The sequence below is a fragment of the Pseudochaenichthys georgianus genome, chromosome 8 (assembly GCF_902827115.2).
Source record: "Pseudochaenichthys georgianus chromosome 8, fPseGeo1.2, whole genome shotgun sequence".
NCBI classification, from domain to species: Eukaryota; Metazoa; Chordata; class Actinopteri; order Perciformes; family Channichthyidae; genus Pseudochaenichthys; species Pseudochaenichthys georgianus.
The window spans coordinates 13,049,765-13,071,515 of record NC_047510.2 but is presented as its reverse complement, the minus strand read 5'-3'; the positions used below and the strand labels follow the sequence as shown (position 1 = coordinate 13,071,515).

Genomic DNA, 21,751 nt, shown 5'->3' with positions numbered 1-21,751 from the left:
CCTTCATCTCCGTTAGCATGAGGCTAATATACCATTTACTATAGAGGTGAATTTAGCACCATTATGATATGATGTTGCACAGCGAAACCTACTGATTTCAACAGTACAACTATAGACGTCGAGATATTATTATTGTTGGATAAGGTACAGTTTATTTGAGTACGTTATTGTTTACAGATGTGGGTAGCATGTGACAACATTCGGACCGACCAGAAACCAAACTGCTGTGAAGTATTTCCTGTATTTTTAGGAGTATTGATTACAGCGTTTAGAATGTGTTAAATGAAAAGTCATGAAAGAGTTAAGGAAGAGAAAAGGCGGGTTTAGATATATATTGAATGTACAATGTTTTTATCCTCTGATATGCGTAACAACGGACATTGAAATGTGGAGAGCCAGCCTGCAGGGAGGAGCCAGCAGAGGATATATAAACAGCACGACCTGAGGGGACGGCCTCTTTTCATCCCTGAGGAGAGCCAGAGATCACAGCTGTATTTCTGTTCGGACAATATCCTGTTTGTGACATTACCACGCTTTTCATTAATTAAAGTACCAATTTTAACCTTCTCAGAGACTCCATTTAGTCTCCTTTTTAAACTTCTGTCCTGGATGCTAGAATAATCACACACAGATAACAATTGGGACCAGCTGACGTGATTCTAGTGGACCGGGAGAGACTATACAGCCGGCTGTGGCCCGGACCCGCTGGCAATCGTCCGACACACAAGAGATCTCAAACAATCGGTTAGAAGAAACCTGTTGAGTCAATTTCTTCAATAGTTTATGCAGGACAATCTTAGGACTGTGTGTTGGACTGCTGCTTCCGGTTCCTGAAAATAGCTGGGCAATTAATGTTAAAACAACCAAATTTATAACGACAACAATCATATAACACGAGGCGTTGCTTTGTCACAAGCAGGGTGAGTTCAATTTACTTATTTTTCTTATATCTAACCCTACATGCTATTCATTTGTCTGTTATTACATGTCGGCAAGAGGCTAATCGCTCCAATATAGTGTTCTTTGTTACGTTTTAAGTTAACGTGAATGGTGTGTGGCTATTTAAACAAAAGAACAAAATCACAGTGGAAGCTGAGATTATTGGAGTGAGTGTTTGTTTTCTTTTTAAAAGTCCTTTGTGTGATTTGGCAATCATTTCAAATTGCGTTTCTTGTTACGTTTTAAGTTAACGTGAATGGTATGAGGCTATTTAAACAAGAACACAGTTGAGTGAGTGTTTTAATTACAGTGTGAGGCTTTCTTATAAAAAAGTCCTTTTCGAAGAAAAGGCCTGAACATTTTGAAACTTTCAGTGGTTGTTTTCCTGTTTTCAAACAGACATTCCGTGTGGATTACGATGAGAAGTGCGACATTCGTGCGTTAGTTAGACGATATTCTGCTGATTATGTTTGATTTGCGTCTTACTTTGTCCCATTATAGCGTGTTTAAACAGGAGATAACCATACTGGCTCTTAAAGTCAAAAAATTACGGGCATGGGTTGAGAGCTGTGACGTAAGGGTATGAGGCCCATTTATAAATTGTACATTAAATATAAATGTTATTTTAAACTGCAGTGTTGTTTTGTGTTGAATTTTAAAAAAACTCCGCTGTGAGAGCCACGAGGTCCTCCCTTTGTTCTTCAGGTCAAAGGTTGGAAAAGTTGCCATCTTGTTTTGCCAGCATGTTTACAATGAACCACACGGCAGTCGCCATTTCGTGAAATGCTAATTGAAGAAGTGAGACTGTTTGTTTTTACCCAGTCCTACTCCTTCTTGAGAAGGACAAATCATATTTCTTTGCAAAGTTGGAATTATAAAATAGACAGGTTATTTTACCGTGGGAAGTTTGGCATTCATAGGGATCTGATATTGGAAGTTTCTTTTCTGCTTGAATTGACGTTTTTTGAAATATTCCAGTTTGCAAAAGTGTTTTGGCGATTATGTGCTGTGTTGTTTTACCATAGTGTAATACTCTTCCCTAGTGTAATTCTCTTTCCATTGGAAGGAAAATAAGCTTTTCTTAAATACAGGTTAGTTCTGCAACAGTAATCCCTAGTGGATTAAGCTGGAAATTACAATAACGCACTCTGCTGGTAGTACAGAATTATTACATAGAGGAAACACTCAAAAGCCGCGTTCACACTGCGGTACTTTTCCCACAAAGGTTCATGCGAACTTAGTTCATGCGAACTCTTTAGTTCGCATGAACTAAGTACAGATCGCGTTCACACCAGAAAAAGTCCCTGGGGGTGGATTAGGCAAATGAAGCCGCTGACGTCACTTCTTCTTCTTCTGCTTTGGGTTTACTGGCAGGCCGCAAACCACTTCACGGCGTATACTGCCGCCCAAAGTCCCCGGCCGGAAGTCCCCGGAGTTGGGGACTGGCTTCAGTAGAAGCTGCTGGGACTCCCAGCAGCTTCTACGGAAGCCTTCCGAGTAAATCGCCAGAACGCCGACACCTCCTCATCTCCACCGCTCCCATGTTTTATTTTGTGTTGTCATAAGTTAGTCTCTCTGCGTTTCTGCGCTGGACTAATGCTAATGCTAATGCGAGGATAATAAAATGGCGGCTTCACAAAACTTTTTGGGAGTTTTACGGGGCGTGGTTTGCAATTCGCCCAGCCAATCAGGAATATAGCTCTTTTCTCAAAAAAGAGCCGCTCGAAAGTCCCTGCTCTCTCGCAGGGCCGGGGGTAAAAAGGTTCGCATGAACTACTTTTAGTACCGGCTCTTTTTGGTGTGAACGCGACCATGAACTAAGTTCGCATGAACCTTTGTGGGAAAAGTACCACAGTGTGAACTCGGCTAATAGCATTTTGAAGTCTAATTCTAAGTGTTATAAATACACACATGCTTCATCGCCGAGATAGAATTGCAAGTGGTTTCTAATTATAAGATAAAACACTTTATATAATACTCTTTCAAATAAGCAAACAAATGTATTGAAGCTAACACAAGTTATGACATTTACATAATTCCAAACACTTCGGAAAGTGGAAGATTTTCACCAGATTTCTAATTTTCATATTTCATAGTCAAAACCATACACTGTACAATTTTTATTTTTAGCATTTCAGATTTTAAAATTTGCATAATTTTTATCTTTTAATTAACATTTTAAAAAAAAACTATAAAATAAACAGATTTAACAATTCTGATGTAGGATATTTTGAAGGAATACAAAGGTACTAGTCAGAGGACTAGTGCTTCAATCTTTGATCATTCGAATAGTTAGAGAACATGTCGCCAAGAGAGACTAAGTTGAGACCAAACGCAGAGCCAGGCTCAACTGCAGATATCAAGGAAAGGGTAAAAATCAGATCAGATGCTACAACCTTTCCAATTAAAAGACAGAAGACATGGAACCAAATAGAGAAACTGTTGGAACAGTGGCAAACAAGAGGACTGGTTCCAGCAGATGATCAACCTGGACCAACAAAAGCCCATAGAAGAGCAGTACTCGACTATGAGCACGAACAATGCCTACAACAGCTAACTATATGGAGAGAAGCTGAAGAAAGATTTATAAGAGTTACAAGTCTGATACTCCATCTGGAATATGCCAGCCTATTGGCACACAGCATAAATGTGGTCCGAGTAGCAGACCTGCCAGTGAGGGAAGACATAGCAGAAAAAACCAAAGAGGCTCCAGTTATCCAAACTCCGAAGCTGTATCTAAGCCTGGCCGAAGTCCCTCCTCCCTCCCCGAATGTTGGTTCTATAGGAGAAGTCTTGCAGTTGGATGGAGTCTCCATGAACAAACATCTCAAAGAATTGGAGTATGAAGTAAGAGTGCTAACCAGTCAATCAAAACACCTGATAGAAGAGAACATACGATTAGAAGAAATCACAGAAGAAAGACAAACACAAAAGACAGAAATGGAAGCACTACAACTGAGACTCTTGAAGATGCAAATAGCTGAGAAAGATACCGAAGCTATTAAAAACAAGAAAGCGGCAAGGCAAATGGCAGCTACATCAGGGATGGCCATAGAACCAGAGAAGGCAGGTCAGACACCTCCAACAATTCAAGCTCGGGAGGTGCCAGAGATTCAGGTGCAGAATCAACAATTCCGAGGAAGACAAAGTGGCAGAGGAGGAAAGCCACGATCAAGACGAAGAACAGATGAAGGCTGCTACAAATGTGGTCAGCTGACACATTGGTCCAGAGAGTGTCCGCAGAACATTGCACCAAACAACGGCCCTCCATGCAGATACCCCGGGGAGGTTTACGACGGAGGCAGGGGGTCCCAGAGATGTCAAAGACGAACAGGGGTGCCAAACATGACCCAAATGCCACTGACACCCTGGTATCAACCACAACAATGAGGAAGCTCAGAGGACCAGACCACCAGGTGATGCATCTTCAGCACAAGGGTATTTTGAAATCCAGCTACATTGAGCCATATCTGTCACCACAGGAGGGAGAGGTTTAATGTAAAACATGACAGTGAGTAGCATATTGCATTTACACATAAAGCATAAAACATAGTAGAACATTTAGCAGACTATTTTTGTAATTATGAGAAGGAAAGAGATTACGAGTGATGTTGTTCCCCTACACAGAAAACTATTGTGTCCACACAGCTAGTGAGGTCAAGACGACAGGTTTCCACCCAAAAATATGAAGACGGAAACCTAGTACTCGCCCAAGACGGAGGATCCTTACCTCCTGTTTACACCGACTGCAGTTCAAGGGGCGGCGATACACCAGACGTGGAGCTGTTGAGACCTAAAAACAGAAACTCGATTCTGCTGTGGTGAAGTCTGGCTACAAAGGGAGGTGTCCGATAGGGTCGCTTGTCTCAAACCAGTGAAGAAGTCAACCAGAACCCAGCAGAACTAGAGAGTGACTGTTGGCGGGAGAACAGTGACAGAGCGACAGAGACTGGCCCAACATTTCCAGCCAGTACATAGATAGACCCCGTCAGAAGACCGGGGCTGTGTTTAAAGGGGAACTTCATTTACTGTTAGTGGAAGTGTAGTTTTTTAGTCAAATAATTATGTGATTTTTGGAGTCGGATTACATTTTTTCTCATAAACACAATTTTATAATCGGTCTGAAGTATCTGTTTTAAGGCAATGAGCTGCAGATTAAATAACATAACACTGATTGAGAGCTTGGATGAAGAAGTTGTAGGGTTTTTACAACAGTTTCAAGAATCTAGAATATTCTTGAGTGACTTTACTGATTTATAATGTAGTGCGTAAGGCAATATCTCATTTTGAGTGAGGGGCACCAGCCCTCCATGCATGTCACCCTCTGTGAGAATAGTTTGTATTTTCCCTCTAGTTTGGAGAAATATTATTTTATCTTATGTTTGTTCAGCAGTATCCTCTAATCCTAGAATTATTGAGACGCATTAGCGACACCAGGGGTATTGTTTTTCGCAGCAACAATGATGCATAATACCAGGACAAAAGCCATTCCTGAAACAAGTAAACAATTTGTTGTGCTAATGGGAAATTTGAGTGAATGTTTTTATACCATCAGAAAGCCATACATCATACGATATTTTTTGTACGCCTTATGGCTACACGGAGAAGTTATATTTATTTTGTGCAACGTTATGGGTTTTACGTGTCCTGTTCAGAATAGGGTAATCATTGCAAGATTGATTGAGCATGTTATGCTCAAAGGAGGGAGTGTCATGATTATACAGATATGTTGATTTCAGTGATGTTGTAGTTAATGAATAATAACATGTATTTAATAATAGGTCTCAAAACGACAAAAGGTATGCCGAAGCCTGGACCTCCTCCAAGGAGGGAGTGGTCCAGTTTTAAGATATTAGATGAATAGAAGTGATGAATATGTCAGAACTCTGAGTAATATTATCCAAGTTTTGTCTACACAGGCTGGAAAGCTACAGAGATACCAGACGAGACTCCAGAAGAGACTCCTGTTCGGCCAGGTGATTGGGTGAGGGTGAAAGTTCACAAAGTGAGCTGATCCCGGTGGACGGAACAGTGAGAAGTTGTAATGAACTTCACACGCGCTCTGGTTTAAAGGTAAAGAAAAAGGAGCAAATTGACACCACCTCACACATTGTCACCCTTCACCGGCAACTTCCAGAACATTATTGGGAGTTAGGACTGATTTGGCAGAGCTGGACCAAAACAATAAATAGAAATAAGATAAAGATAGAAACAGCTCAACAGACAAATTGTCTATAGATTTTTATAGATTGTACATCTGAAAAAGAGTCCAATTTTCGTATACGTTATTATAGTACTCATTATTTAAATTCTGTAACTGACACAACCAGGGAGAAAATAGAGATGATGTCAAGAACAAAGCCAAACCAGTTGTGGGGTCCCCTAGGGATAAGAGTTAGAATAGCATTGTTGATTGTGCTCATTACACTTGGCACCTTTTTGGTTGGATGGGGAGTACAATATCAAGTAAGACATGGATCCATTAGTTCATAGAGAATGCCCACATCACTAACAAAACTCCAGCTGTGTTTCAGAGAGTTTCACTTATCCCCAGAGCCAAAAGATCAGCTGAGCCACAAGAGGAGGAGTTAGAAATACTCGGTCCCAAAGGTGAGGCGGTTACAATCAAGATGATTCACCCCCCCATATATGCAGTTCTTGTATCAAATGATGAGATGGGTTTAAGTGATTGGAATATGTAAGTGATGGGAATTTACAGATTAGGGGAATCTCCAAATACACTGGATCCATGTTTTAGTCTGTACCAGAAACACCCCTGTTAAGTTTATGGACAACCGACCGGTGACCTGAGCACAATTATTGAAAATGATTACAGTAGAAACAGGCTACTAACCCACAAGTACAGCTTTGTACGTACTAACTCCCCAGCAGCAGATTGTGGCGACATTGCAGATATGTCCAGTCACAAAAGTTACTTATGTTCTAAATAACAGTGAGATTTAAAGTAATAGAGAAAATATGGGGACGTTCTTTTATAGTGTGTGAAATATGTGGAGCTTGAAACATGTAGGTATTTTTAATTTATAGAAGAAAATGGTTTCCTGAAAGAGTTATTTGGAGTAGCCATGTTACAGTGGGTGGAAACAATGTTTAGGGATATGGCACAACCATTAGTAGACATTAATTGAGTTTAGATGACATTTAACATCTAAGACAGATAGTAAGATATAGGTAATGCGTCCTGAGATCTCTCTCTCTCTCTGCCTGTCAGACTGCTACGACCCCATCTTCAGACAAATGACCTCACCACAGGAGACTCCTCCTCCTCCATCGAACAGACAGAGAACCCGAGCTGAACCAACAACGACCTGAGGCATCCAGAACCAGCTCCACCTGAGGCATCCAGAACCAGCTCCACTTGAGGCATCCAGAACCAAACCAGCATGCTGACAAAGAGGCAAACTCATCGGTCCCTAAATCAGGACACGAAGTTCCAAACTGAGCCACGAGATTTGGCACAAGAGCAGAGTGTGGGACATGAGAGCGGAATACGCCCTCCATGCAACAGCGTAGAGACTAAAAAGGAGGAGATGAAATGCAAAGCAGTTGGGCCACTGGAAAGAGTTACAGCGGAAGGATCCAAGAGTGGATGGACTGAGAAGGCAGGACGGAGGAGAGGACAGGACGGAGGAGTTGGCATGGGCCAGCAGAACCTGAGGGGGTCGTGGCTTGACAACCAGAGGGGGAGAGAAGGAACATGGGAGTGAGTGAGTTTACACATAAACACACTTATTAGAAAATAATCCTAAAAACACACTGAGGGTAGAACATATTATTCAATCTTTTCATCATATAAACAAATTATTCTTTTAGAGATTTGTTACAATATAGATAGCAGGCAAATCTTTATTTGAATGGAAAATGTTAAAGGTAGAGCTAGAACCAAGCCAAAGAAGGTATTCCAATCTAGAGTATTGATGTCTCCATTGTAGCATGGATATTACCTCAGGAGAACTGATAAGGTGGAAACAACATTTGTTTGTCGTCCAAGATGTAGAGTTTTAAAAAGACACTGGGCAAAGAGCAATTGCAAATTTTAATTTTGAAAAACTAGTATAATTGGGAGTAATACATGCGGGGCCTTGGATCACTCATTTTAATGGTGCATATTTTCGACAACAAATATCGTTCAGGGAGAAGGGGTCGCTCAACCCACCCTGCAGATGTTTTAAATCTTACTTGCAGCTTCAGAGGGAGCGCACGGCACCAGAGTATGAGTTTTAAAAGGCAAGTGCCACCACCTCCTAATGCTCATCCATTAATCAGTGATGACCTAACATTTAGAGATGTTATTTAAAAGGAGAAACATATCTGCCATGAGTGAAAATTCCTGAATTGAAAGTCCTTGTTAAAGGAGGGAGTAATTATCACATGCTCGGGCACCCAAGGTTCCACACACTGTTAAAGGGGTTAGCATGGTTATTTAAGTGGACCAGAATTGAAAATAAATTAGTATAATGCGTTAGTGATATTCCACCGGTTTTCACACCATTTCAGGGACCTTATCACTGCATTGATTGATCACGACGGCCTCTTCTAGAGAACATATTACTTTCATACCTTAAATGGTATGAAAGGAGGGAGGATACATTTCTCATGAGGAGACAGTTACAAATGTTAGTAGAACCGGATGATCCACCCCCATATACAGATGTTGAGGAAAATGATGATGAGTTAGTTTGAATGTGTTAATATATGGATGTTCAGAGATGAGATTATTCAATGAATGTCCAGCCGATGTGATTCTTTAAATGATGAAATCATGTGAAGAAGTGAACAAACTAAAATGCTAAAATGGAGTGAATCCATTTCAATTTACCTATACTATTCCAAGATGGTGTATTTTTATTTTTTATTATTACATTAAACTGGTACAAGATATTTTATTTTATTCTTTATTAGCCATACTGTTCTAAAATGATGGATCCCATATTTTAGAATCATTACTATTCTAAAATGGTTCGTTTCTTTTCACTTTGTAAAAACAAGTGCCTTAACACTGAGCGTGGTATGAGAACGGTTTCTGTGAAAGGAGGGAGGAAGAAATGTTCTGATACCAAACCATTGCTGCTATTTTGAAGAACCATATTGAATGTTAACACTAGAAGTTATGCACAAGGGAAAACTTTTATGTTTGAACAGTCAAAGTATTTTTGTATTTTTCTAAGGTTGATATTAAAACCATTCCATTTTATTGTATGTTTTTGACATGGCCGGCCCTGACCAATTTGCCGCCCTAGGCAAGATTTTAGCTTGCCCCCCCCCCCCCCGAAATGCAGACACTCACTATGATTCACGCGTGCACGGTTGTGGCATGACCACCAACACAGAAAGATATTGACACAAGATGTGTGCAACTGTATTTAGTTTCCTATCCATGTGAACATGATTTAAGTGGGGGGGACCTCACCTCCTCTAGGGGGGTCCGGGGGCATGCACCCCTGGGAAGACTTTTTTTTTTTATATTGAAGTTAAAAGCATCAATCTGGTGCACTTTGAGAGCAACATTAGGAGATCTTTGGATACATCTCTCAACACCCATATGAAACAGAACTGTAAGCAGATTTTCTTTTTCTTTATGGATATTTTACAAATCACTCCCCTTTCAAACTGTATTCTTGTTGATTAATAACAACTTGTTTGTACTGTCAGTATTTTATACCTGTTTTTCACCTATTCTCTTATTTTTTATAACTATAATGATCATATAAAGGTGTGCCTTTACCTCACTGAGCTGAGGTTATCAGAGCCTCTCAGTCTTTCAGGAGAGAGCTCTCTAAAGCTCTCCCCCCGCGGCCGCTTACACAGTAAATTCCAATGTTAATAAAAGCACACAGAAGCTGTGTACGTTTTTTGGGAGTTTAATTTATTTTAAATGAATACAAATACAAAATTAAAACCTATAATTGCACACTAAAACCATTATTTCAAAAAAAGAACAATTTCACATAAACCTCTGGTTTTTACTGGGACTGGGGCAGTTCAACTTGATTTGGGGGGGGGGTGCCATAGTTTATGGGCGCTGTACGCAATATATACGTAGTTCTGTTAGTATAAGATAATAAGATGTACTTTGTTGATCCAAAATCGGGAAATTGTGTTATGAATTTTTTTTTTTTTTTTTTAATTTCTAACTTTTTTTTTTCCCGGCGCCCCCTATGGGTTGATGCACCCTTAGCATTCGCCTATACTGCCTATGCCGAGGGCCGGCCCTGGTTTTTGATATGAGTTATGTACTATGCAGAGTTCAGATGAAGAACTCATTGATTTCAGTATTATACACACCTTTTAGGTGTGTAAGGAGGGACTGTTAGAAATGTAAATCAATGTTTTGAGAGCATAGTGCACCATAAACATACAGTCAGTTTAAATGCTGTTTTATACTGAAAAACCAGAAGTTCTTGTGCACAACCAGTTGTTAAGCTTTTATTCTGAAAATCCTTCATCCCCGTTAGCATGAGGTTAATATACCATTTACTATAGAGGTGAATTTAGCACCGTTATGATATGATGTTGCACAGCGAAACCTACTGATTTCAACACTACAACTATAGACGTCGAGATATTATTATTGTTGGATAAGGTACAGTTTATTTGAGTACGTTATTGTTTACAGATGTGGGTAGCATGTGACAACATTCGGACCGACCAGAAACCAAACTGCTGTGAAGTATTTCCTGTATTTTTAGGAGTATTGATTACAGCGTTTAGAATGTGTTAAATGAAAAGTCATGAAAGAGTTAAGGAAGAGAAAAGGCGTGTTTAGATATATATTGAATGTACAATGTTTTTATCCTCTGATATGCGTAACAACGGACATTGAAATGTGGTGAGTCGGCCTGCAGGGAGGAGCCAGCAGAGGATATATAAACAGCACGACCTGAGGGGACGGCCTTTTTTCATCCCTGAGGAGAGCCAGAGATCACAGCTGTATTTCTGTTCGGACAATATCCTGTTTGTGACATTACCACGCTTTTCATTAATTAAAGTACCAATTTGAACCTTCTCAGAGACTCCATTTAGTCTCCTTTTTAAACTTCTGTCCTGGACGCTAGAATAATCACACACAGATAACAGTTGCCATGCAAACGTCATGTAGTTTCTTTATAGCCTTAGCTTTTTACTTCTGGTGATTGCATTTAAGCTTAAGTGGTGTTGATATGTGGAGATTATGCTAAACAAAACGTGTGTGTATCATGAAAGTACGGGATAATACTTTTTTCTTTTTTTGGTTGAGAAAGTTACCGGTGCGCCATGGAGGAAATGGAGCACACGGGAGACAACCATTTCATTGCAGACTGTTATGTTTACGTTGGGAAATTACAGTGCATACATTATTTGAGATATCTTTGAAATAGGCTTCTGCACCTTTACAAATAACATTAAAAATTACTTTTTCACTCATTATCACCTTCTTATTGTCTGTTGAATCTCACCTTTAGGTCTAGGTCACCCTTCGTCGTGTTACCATGAGTATCTCTCCTTCTTCCTCTAGCTCTGTCAGCCGTTCCTACACAGAAAGCAGAAGACATTACTACTAAAACTTCCCCCTCCTGGAGTAAAAATACCTGTGGTACTTGAAATAATCCAATAATAAGACATTACCTTTGATATCCACTGCGTCTGTCTGCTTTGAGAACTCAGGATCATCTGGTTGAGTGTCATCAGACTTCTTATAGTAGTACTCTTGATCTGGTGGTCCAAATCTCTACATGCAAACAAAAACATGATGTAGCTTCTTATAAAGTAGCTGCACTTTTTCTCTGGAGGACCAAATCACACTCAAACACATTATAAAGTTATTTTGCAGGACGTTCATCATGTTGTCACTCCAAAATCTTCACATACGTACGCTTGATCACAACCCTTTGTTGTTAATTCTTAAAGCACTGGGTACCTCTTTAGTGCCGTATTTCAACGTTATTTTTCAATATGTGGTTGATGATTTGTTATTCAAACTTAGGTTAGGTTCACAAAAGGTAGCAAACACACATTTTAAGCAATACAGCTACCTACATTCAATTACAAATATTTAGGTTACATACGTAGCATTAGTTCACTTACGTGTCTTTCTTAAAATGAGGGTCACAGGGGAAGGGAACAAGGACCCAAATGCAGAGTAAAGAGGGCGGTTATCAAAGAATAAACGAAAAGACAGCTTTATTAAAAACCTGGAGGAGTAGGCAGACTCAAACAAAAGGAAAAGTGGCAACCAAAAAGAGGAACAAACAGGGAAGACTTGGAGGACCCAGGAGTGAAGACGAGGGACATTCTGAATAAAACAGACAAGAAACAAAGGACCAAACGGAGGACACAATGAAGACGAACTGACAGAGAGCACTTGGGAAGATAAATACACCCAAGACTAATCACCAAGACAAGACATCGAAAACACAAGCGGAAGCAGGTGAAAAATAATTGGACAATCAAACAGGAGGGAAAACACAGACAGGAAGTAAAACAAGACACAATTCAAAAGGACAAAATACATTTCAAAATAGGAATCCAAAACTAAGATCCTGATGATTAGTCAAAATGAACTGTCCTGTGGTTTGTTTGACCCTTCAATCACTAGGACCTGATGTACAAAAATGACCAAACACATTTTTCGGATAACCCTTTTTACTGTCCGGTATGTACCTTCTATCTTTATTTATGTTAAGTATAAATGATGGCTGGTAATGCCTCGAAGGGAAGTTTTATGAGATTGTCAGCCCTAGCATTTCAATTGGCATGTACCATAACGGAGTCACAGAGAAACTAACGTCATATTATGCAAGAAGCAGCAAAACTCAAAAGGTTCCATTATTTGCTGCGTATCACAGTGCTCTGAGATTTGTGACAAACTGTAAAGCATGAACCCATCACTGTACCCTGTATGCAAGGGCTGGTTTGCTTTCACTAACTGCACGGAGGCTCAGTCACTGGTACATTTTTATATACAAAGCCATGCTAGGGAAACTTCCATCTTATATCTGCTCCCTGATCTCACGGAGAATTGTAAGTGGCTACTGCCTGAGATCGAATGCTGTGGTTTTATTAAATGTGCCAACTGCTAGGACTGTCTTAGGGAAGACAGCTTTTAGATGCGCAGCTCCTCTGTCTTGGAATAGTCTGCAAATTAAATGGAAACTGAACAATCTGGTGCCACTAAATGTTTTTAAAGCTCGGTTGGATGCTAGTCAATCAGAAGCTATTGGTACCTGTTTATGTGGATAATTATGTAAATGATGCTGGATGATGTCCTTTTGTTGTTCTGTTTATGTTTTTATGTTTCATGTGGAACTACTTGAGCAGGTCTCCCTTGGAAAAGAGATCAATGATCTCAATGGGATTTTATCTGTATAAATAAAGGTTTGAAATGAAATGAAAATTTGACAAGTATCAACTCAAAGGAACCATTACTTTAAAAAGAGTCGGACTCGTCACACCGTCATAATTACATTTCTGTAACACCCCTCGAGGTTGCCCTTACATGTCCAAAATAGATGCTAAAGGGGTACTTGAAGCGTCATAATCTGACACATTCAGTATTGGACAATTAGGCACACAAATCTACACACACATGTGAATAAAAAAGTGTATTTTACCTTGTCAGGCCACATGAAGCTGACGAAGAGAACGGCTGGAAGTCCAACAGTGAAGACATACACCCCCCAGAGCCAGGGACGCTGGTGGGTGGCCAATAGGAGGCTCTCTATGATACCTGGCTGGAGTGCACATATGAAGATACTGTGTGTAATAATATAAGCAGAGTACAGAAATATACCCTTTCAGTTATATACATGAACCTTCTAAATGTGTCCCAATTTATTTCCTATTATAGTTGTGAGTTATATCAGCTCACAGGAAGTAGCTATGGACCCAAACGGTTGCCTAGCAATCCAAGGCCCTGTGTCCACATAGCATCTACTGTATATATTCTCAGCGTCAAATCAACTACTTAGTACTTACATATATTTTTTTAATGTTTTTTCACCATGAAGACCAACCGGACGATTCTGGCTCTCAAATTGATTTGTTTTTATAGTTTCCCTCGAAAGATATTGCCAAAAAATAAGCTTCTATCTCTTCTAATTTTTACAGTGACCTCACCAGTGTTTCTCTGAAAAGTTGAAATATTTTTTAACTTGAAGCGCGGAAATAGGATGGATAGCATGTACTCGATCCTTATTGATAACAATTGCAAAAAGATGCTGGCCCTCAGAAAAGGCTATGTGGACACAGGCCATCATTTATAAAATACAAATATTTTACAAGTCAAAGATGAAGAGGAAAGGTTTATATTAAAAGATAACAAGGAAATACATGATAACAGGAAGGAGAAAAAAACATGTGGCCTAGTGGAAACCATCCAAGCTACATGTACAGGAAACATGCTTTCTGTAGCAGCATTTTCCTCTGTAAAGCACTTTTATATCCGAGCACCAGGTGGGGTAAACGCCACAAACAAGTGTTTGCTTGGGACATGATGTTTGACACGACTCATGCTTGCAGTGTAATATCTGGAAACAGGCAGCATTAAACTACTCTACTTTTTTTTCGAGTAAGTATGTGGAAACAGAAATTGAAGTGTTAATTGAAGAAAACCTTTCAGTGGATTATGGAGGAATTTCATAATTTAACTCACGTTTTTTCGAAATGTAATGGCAGACTTTGACATTGTTTATTTTTCAAGAGTCTCCAAAAGATAGTCAAAGTAGTAAGCAATAGTACAAATTAAATGGGCACTGCACTAAAGTAGTTGGAATTAGCAAGCTTACCATAACAGTACGGAAGCACAAAGAAGCAAGTATGAAAAGTGTTCATTATTGTGCATTGTCCCTGCCAAATAAACGATTAAATGAGAATGAAAAGTCATAGTGTGGTTAACAAAGGGTTAATATGCTGTAAAGTCATACATCAATGAATGACGTAGTGGATTTGCAGAGGGCGCCTGCCAAAGGTTAAGTGTAGAGCAGTGTGTGTGAGTCTACATATCCTTTTAGAATTATTCATGTCACTTTTTTATGTTTTATGAGTGTGGGTGAGATGGAAATAGATGATGGCACGGTAGATGTGGTGATTTTGATTGCAAATGTGTTGAACCAGTGAAAGACATTCAGATCCACAGAGAACAGAGAGAGAAGATGATATTCACATCTACTCAACCTAATTACAAAGTTCTTTCATATAGAAATATGATAGGATCAGGTCATAGAGCATCTTCTAATTCCAATAAAAGGACAGCTGTTGCGAGGTGAGGCACAAGGATGTAATCATAAACTATACCCTGTAGTCAATTAGAGAGAATGAACTAAATAAAAACCTTAGAACCCAGTCCCTATATCTGTCTGCAATCCAAGCTAGATGAATCAGGGTGTTGTCTCCTGCTCTCCCTTTTCCATGTCTACTCATTCTCTCTCTATAAATACATAAGGTGCTGTTTCCAAGGTAACAACTCTATGGAGAATTGGCCACCTGAAATCTAGATGGAGCAGAAGAGGAGGGTTAATTGTGGTCTGTAGGCTCTCTGATAGTCGGGAAAATACCCTTGTTTCACTTTGCCATCATCTGTCCAGCTGTACCCTGAAGTCTGGATCCTGGAACTAATGTGTTTTATTAATAAATATCTCATCCTCCAAGCCAATTGTAATGTTGAACAGAACAAAATACATTCTCAATATAAATAATTCCATTTATTTTTCCATACATTTCCCATAAAAGAATATACATTTATTGCTGAATGGATCATTTTAAATATTTCTCCAACAAGTTTCTGCATTCAAGATCTCTCTTGTGAAGCCACTTACTTATTAGCAAATGAATGTTCAATGTGTCATTAGTGAAAATATTACAAATGAGTCAACCGTTTGTTTTTAATTGTATCTATGAAAGAGTGGTTCTATGGTTTGGAGATTGGTCGACAAGATGTTCAAACCAGTGTCAAGGCAAGATGGTATGTCTTTCGGTTGAATATGTGTTCCTCTTCTGGTTGCTTTATTTTGAAAGTATTTGCCAGAAATGAAATGTCAGTGAGCTATTCTTCTCCTCTCTTTAATTAGTATGTACTGCCATCCAGTGGTTACATTCAGGAAATGCAACTGTACCTTTATTACTTGTCCATTTACAAAATATGTATATTTCTCCTGCTAATTGCTTATGACACAATTAAATGAATACTGAGATGAGGTAAACAATGATTTTTTTTTAAAAGGTATCGATTCTGCCAGATTATTCTCACACTTTTCATCACATCACCAAAGATCTCTCTTTAGGAAAATACTCGAAATACATTATGAGCAGCACACAGATTTAGGATTCAAACAATAATTCTGAAAGATTAAACTGACTAAACAGGATCAACACTGTGTAATTATTTGAGCTTCAGTGTGCTGTTGGATGTGTGGACACCGAAGAAGGAAAGGAGGATGAGGTAACTCCTTACTCACCTTCACAAACACCCCTCTAAAAAAATAACCCTACATTACACCAACGTAGGGGAGCAGTGGCCAAAATGTCCAGTGAGGAGGAGAAAAGAATAAAGAAATAATCCAGTAATTCAATATATATGATTCTAAATTGGGACATTACGAACAGTAAGTACTTTGACTTTTGGTATTTTAACAATTTTTTGATGCCAATACGTCTCAGTTTATGCTTCTTTATACTTCTACTGCACTACATTTTAGAAACCAGTATTGTACTTTTTACTCAATTACATTTATTTGACAGCTTTTAGTTACTAGTTAGATATACACTGAACAAAAATATAAATGTAACACTTTTGTTTTTGCTCCCATTTTTCATGAGATGAACTCAAAGATCTAAAACATTTTCTATATACACAAAATAACCATTTCTCTCAAATATTGTTCACAAATCTGAAAAAATCTGTGATAGTGAGCACTTCTCCTTTGCCGAGATAATCCATCCCACCTCACAGGTGTGGCATATCAAGATGCTGATTAGACAGCATGATTATTGCACAGGTGTGCCTTAGGCTGGCCACAATAAAAGGCTACTCTGAAACGTGCATTTTTGCTTTATTGGGGGGGTCTGGGGGGGTCCGAAAATCAGTAAGTATCTGGTGTGAGGGGTAGGGTTAGGGTAATGTTGTGAATCGAGTGGCCTGTGTTCGTCGTCCATAACATACGCCTGCCCATACCATAACCCCACCACCACCATGGGTTAGTAAGGTTAGGAAGTTAACACAATTGAAAGCAACAGGACAATATCACCCATATGTTTACAACTTCACTGAACCAATTTCAAGCCTTGCCATCAAGGGTGATCAGGATGTATTTGTTAAAGTTTCAATGCTATAGAGGTCTTATGGTATTTGGGTCTATAATTTCATTTTATTAAGCCAATTATTCTTTATTTTTCCTTTTATCTCAACAGAGGTTTGAAACAATGCACTTTTAAGGAGACAACAGTGCAGCGTGTCTTCGTGCATGGAGAGCCCTGTATTTTATTACTTTCAGTAATAAACTAGGGGAAGCTAACCAACAAGCATCATCCTACAGCCTTGCCACATCTGGTTACAATTCTTGGTGGAATGTAAGACTTACATACAGTACATATCACGTCTTTGGCTGTGCTAAAATGTTGCTGTCTGTTTTAACTTGTTCCATTTGTTTATGTTGTTATTTCACAGAGTCTTTGTACAATACTCTTGTCACAAAGGTATGAGCCAGCTGCTGTGACATATCACCTGGGGCCTGCAAATCACTTTGTGGCATTCCACAAATTGGGTTTAGATAGAAGCTGGCCTTGAAGAAAATGAAAAGCCTGGAAGAGGAGATACCGTCATCAAAGAGACGACCATCCAAAGAAAACTTGGGGCTAACTCCCATGTTGGCCACATTGTTATGGTCCGGGTAAGTATGGACAGCTAATTAAGGAAGAATAAAGTATTTACTTCTCAAAGTTATTCAAATTTTTTGTTGCAAATAAAAATTCAACAGATAAGTAGGTATACTTATATAACCTTAATGTATTTACAGTTGCAGGCAAAACATTTAAACAGGAAATTAAATATAGTCTATAATTAGCATTGTTCAAGTTTACTTTAAGCAACAAGCTTTGTTTGCCTACAGTAATTACAGTATGTCATCTTGAGTACTAGGATTGCTTGGAATGTGAAAGACATTACAAGATTAGAAGATAACAATGGTATGAAAGTTGGTTCATTGTAATCCTGTTTTCTATAATCCCTCAGAAAAATAATTGCTATTCATACTTTGCTTTAGGACAAAGCCGCAGAAGCTGTTCAAAGTGGATAAAAGACTGAAGGTTAGTCTATTTCTTTATCTCATGAACCTGAATTCGTCCATTTTTTAAACATTCTGTTAGACAGCTATATGCGATACATTTTTGCATACATTCACAGTAAATATTTATTCATTACATTACATTACATTACATTACATTGCATTTAGCTGACGCTTTTATCCAAAGCGACTTACAATAAGTACATTCGACCAGGAAGACACAACCTTGAGGAAAACAGAATCATATAAGTACATCAGGTTTCATAGAGCCAATCAGTTCAAGTGCTACCCAACTGGCTTTAGATAAGCCAGTCCTTTATTGGTATATAAGTGCTCTGTTAGCAGTTCTTTGTTAGTCATTCTATCGCTCTAAGTGGAGTCGAAGGAGATGAGTTTTCAGTCTGCGCCGGAAGGTGTGTAAGCTTTCTGCCGTCCTGATGTCAATGGGGAGCTCATTCCACCATTTAGGAGCCAGGATAGCAAACCCACGTGTTTTTGCTGATGGGAACTTGGGTCCCCCTCGCAGTGAGGGTGCAGCGAGTCGTTTGGATGATGCAGAGCGAAGTGCACGCGCTGGGGTGTACGGTTTAACCATGTCCTGGATGTAGGAAGGGCCAGATCCATTCGCAGCATGGTACGCAAGTACCAGTGTCTTGAAGTGAATTCTAGCAGTTACTGGAAGCCAGTGGAGGGAGCGGAGGAGCGGAGTGGTGTGGGAAAATTTAGGAAGGTTGAAGACCAGACGAGCCGCTGCATTCTGGATGAGCTGCAGAGGTCGGATGGCACATGCAGGTAGACCAGCCAGGAGGGAGTTGCAGTAGTCTAGGCATGAGATGACGAGAGCCTGGACCAGAACCTGCATCGCTTTCTGGGTCAGCTGGGGACGTATCCTCCTGCTGTTGTAAAGCGTGTATCTGCAGCAGCGGGTTGTAGCAGCGATATTTGCAGTGAAGGACAGTTTGTTATCTAGGGTCACACCCAGATTCCTTGCAGTCTGAGTCGGGGAGACAGCAGAGGTGCCGATGTCGATGGTCAGGTCAAGAGTGGGACAATCTTTTCCCGGAAGGAAAAGCAGTTCAGTCTTGTCAAGGTTGAGCTTGAGATGATGAGCAGACATCCACTGAGAGATGTCAGCTAAACAAGAAGAGATGCGTGCGACGACCTGGGTCTTTGAGCGGGGAAAGAATTAGTTGGGTGTCGTCAGCGTAGCAGTGGTATGAAAAACCATGTGGGCTAATGACAGATCCGAGCGAGTTTGTGTACAGGGAGAAGAGGAGGGGACCAAGAACAGAGCCCTGAGGGACCCCTGTAGTTAATTGACAAGGGTCGGACTCGGACCCTCTCCAAGTTACCCTGTAGGTTCTTTGAGGTATGAGATGAGGAGGAAAAGTGCAGAGCCTGAAACTCCAAGTTCTTGGAGAGTGAGAAGGAGGATCTGATGGTTCACCGTGTTGAATGCAGCAGAAAGGTCCAACAGGATGATGACAGAGGAGAGGGAGGCTGCTTTAGCAGTGTGCAGTTCCTCAGTGACAGCAATGAGGGCAGTTTCTGTGGAGTGACCTGCCTTGAAACCAGACTGGTGCGGGTCAAGAAGGTTGTTCTGATGGAGATAACAGGAGAGTTGTTTAAAGACAGCGCGTTCAAGTGTTTTAGACAGGAACGGGAGGAGAGAGACAGGCCTGTAGTTTATAACATCAGACGGGTTGAGAGTGGGTTTCTTCGGGAGAGGGTTTACTCTTGCCTCCTTGAGACTGTTTGGAAAGTGACCAGAAGTTAGAGAAGTGTTGATGAAATGGGTGAGAAACGGTAGAATATCAGGAGCGATAGTCTGAAGGAGGTTTGAAGGGATAGGGTCCAGAGGACAGGTGGTAGGGCGGGCAGAGGTAATGAGGGTAAGAACCTCACTTGGTGAGAGAGGGGAAAAAGTAGTTAGTGTGCCGGTTGACCGTCGGTCAGGTGATCCAGCGGTGAGTCAGAAAAAGACGAGCGAATATCGTCAACCTTTTTTTCAAAGTAGTTAACAAAGTCGCTTGACAGAAGGGAGGAGGGGGGAGGGGCTTTGGGAGGGTCCAAGAGGGTGGAGAAGATGGAAAATAGTTTTTTAGGATTGGAATAGGAAGATTGGATCTTGTCTTGAAAGAAAGTGCTTTTTGCCTGAGAGATCGAAGAAGAGAAAGAGGAGAGGAGATGATAGCTTCAGTATGATAGCTGTTAAATTCATTTCTCACATTATTCTGACAATGTACTTAAAGGTGGGGTAGGTAAGTTTGAGAAACCGGCTCGAGATACACTTTTTGTTATATTCCATGGAATGCTCTTAACATCCTGATAGCAATGAATATCTTAAGTGCTTTGACAAAAAATCCATAAAAAAATGTCATCTGTGGAAGCCGTAGTACTGTAAAAAGTACAACCAATCCGTTTAGCCGGGCCGTTAATATATGGATGAGTGGGGGGGGGGGGGGGGGGGGGGCAGGACACAGGCCGGGGGGGACACCCGAGACCGGGAAATGTCCCCGGGTGAAATAGCCAAAAAAAATAATAAAACCGGGGAAAAGTGAAAAAAAGTGTCCGAAAATAGGCACTCGTGAGGCGGGCAGAGTCCCCTGTCAACTCCCGTTACATTCCTCCATGGTGTCATTTGAGCAAAAAACTTTTACGAGAACCAGGCTGGGGGGGTCAAAAGGGCTTGACCAAGGCCGACCCAAAGTGCACGTCCATGATGAGTCTCCATTGTGATTTGAAAACTTCCATCAAACGAGTCCTTCGGTGGGCGGGGAAAAAAACGCGTCAGAATCGTCACTTCCTGTACTGACAGTGGAGGTGTCCTGAGAGTGGAGGTCTGCAGGCAGGCTCCCATGAAAAGCCACTGTGTCAAGTGTCCTTCTTGGGTTGCCGTACGGAGTTGTCCAATATGGCGGACCATCTCGCACATGCGCACTGCAGATCGGGCAGAGCTGCACATCGGGGCCCTGGGCCCTTCTCACTTCGGTTAAATGGATTCCTTGCGTCCCTCACTTGCGTCGTTTCCCTGTGACTAGTCCCTCCCACCAGGGAAGCATGGAGAGATGCAAGAGAGGCTTCTCAATTCTTAAATTTCCCTCCTCGACTCCCCTCCTCGACTCCCCTCCTCGAGACTTAGTCCCGCCCACAGGAGATGCAAGCGGAGGACCGAGGAGGGAAACCGAGGAGAGAGGAGGGGAAGCAGCAGACGTTTAAAGAAATGAGAACTCCTCTCCACTCCTCATATTAAAGCGACGTCCGTTCATTATTACGTGGAAACAGCTGCAACAGCTGTCCAGTGTTCTCATTCATAACACTCTGTTCGATGTCTCACTATGGGATGCGCCTCATCGCGGAGCAAACAGAAGCATCAATCTCATTACGCCAATCCTGATTGGCTGGTGATCTTGACGTCAGCGTCAGGGAATCCACCCCCTATAAGTAGCTTGCGCCACGACGCATGCGTCATTCAAACACCTCTTCTCGCTTCAGAGCACATCTCGATGGTAGCCGGGCTAGCTTAACAGTCCACA

The 21,751-nt window shown here is 40.7% G+C and overlaps 2 long non-coding RNA genes across 2 annotated transcripts; one reads left to right on the top strand and one right to left on the bottom strand.

Moving 5' to 3' along the window:
- The first annotated feature begins 579 nt into the window (after window positions 1–579).
- On the top strand, window positions 580–7,567 carry LOC139434313 (uncharacterized). Its single transcript, XR_011643673.1, has 3 exons — window positions 580–920; window positions 5,859–6,012; window positions 7,172–7,567. It is a non-coding gene; the product is annotated as an uncharacterized lncRNA (long non-coding RNA).
- Window positions 7,568–11,396: 3,829 nt separating this feature from the next.
- Window positions 11,397–13,674, bottom strand: LOC117450812 (uncharacterized). Its single transcript, XR_004552600.1, has 3 exons — window positions 13,551–13,674; window positions 11,566–11,668; window positions 11,397–11,470 (listed from the first exon to the last, which is right to left on the bottom strand). It is a non-coding gene; the product is annotated as an uncharacterized lncRNA (long non-coding RNA).
- Between the last annotated feature and the right edge of the window lie 8,077 nt (window positions 13,675–21,751).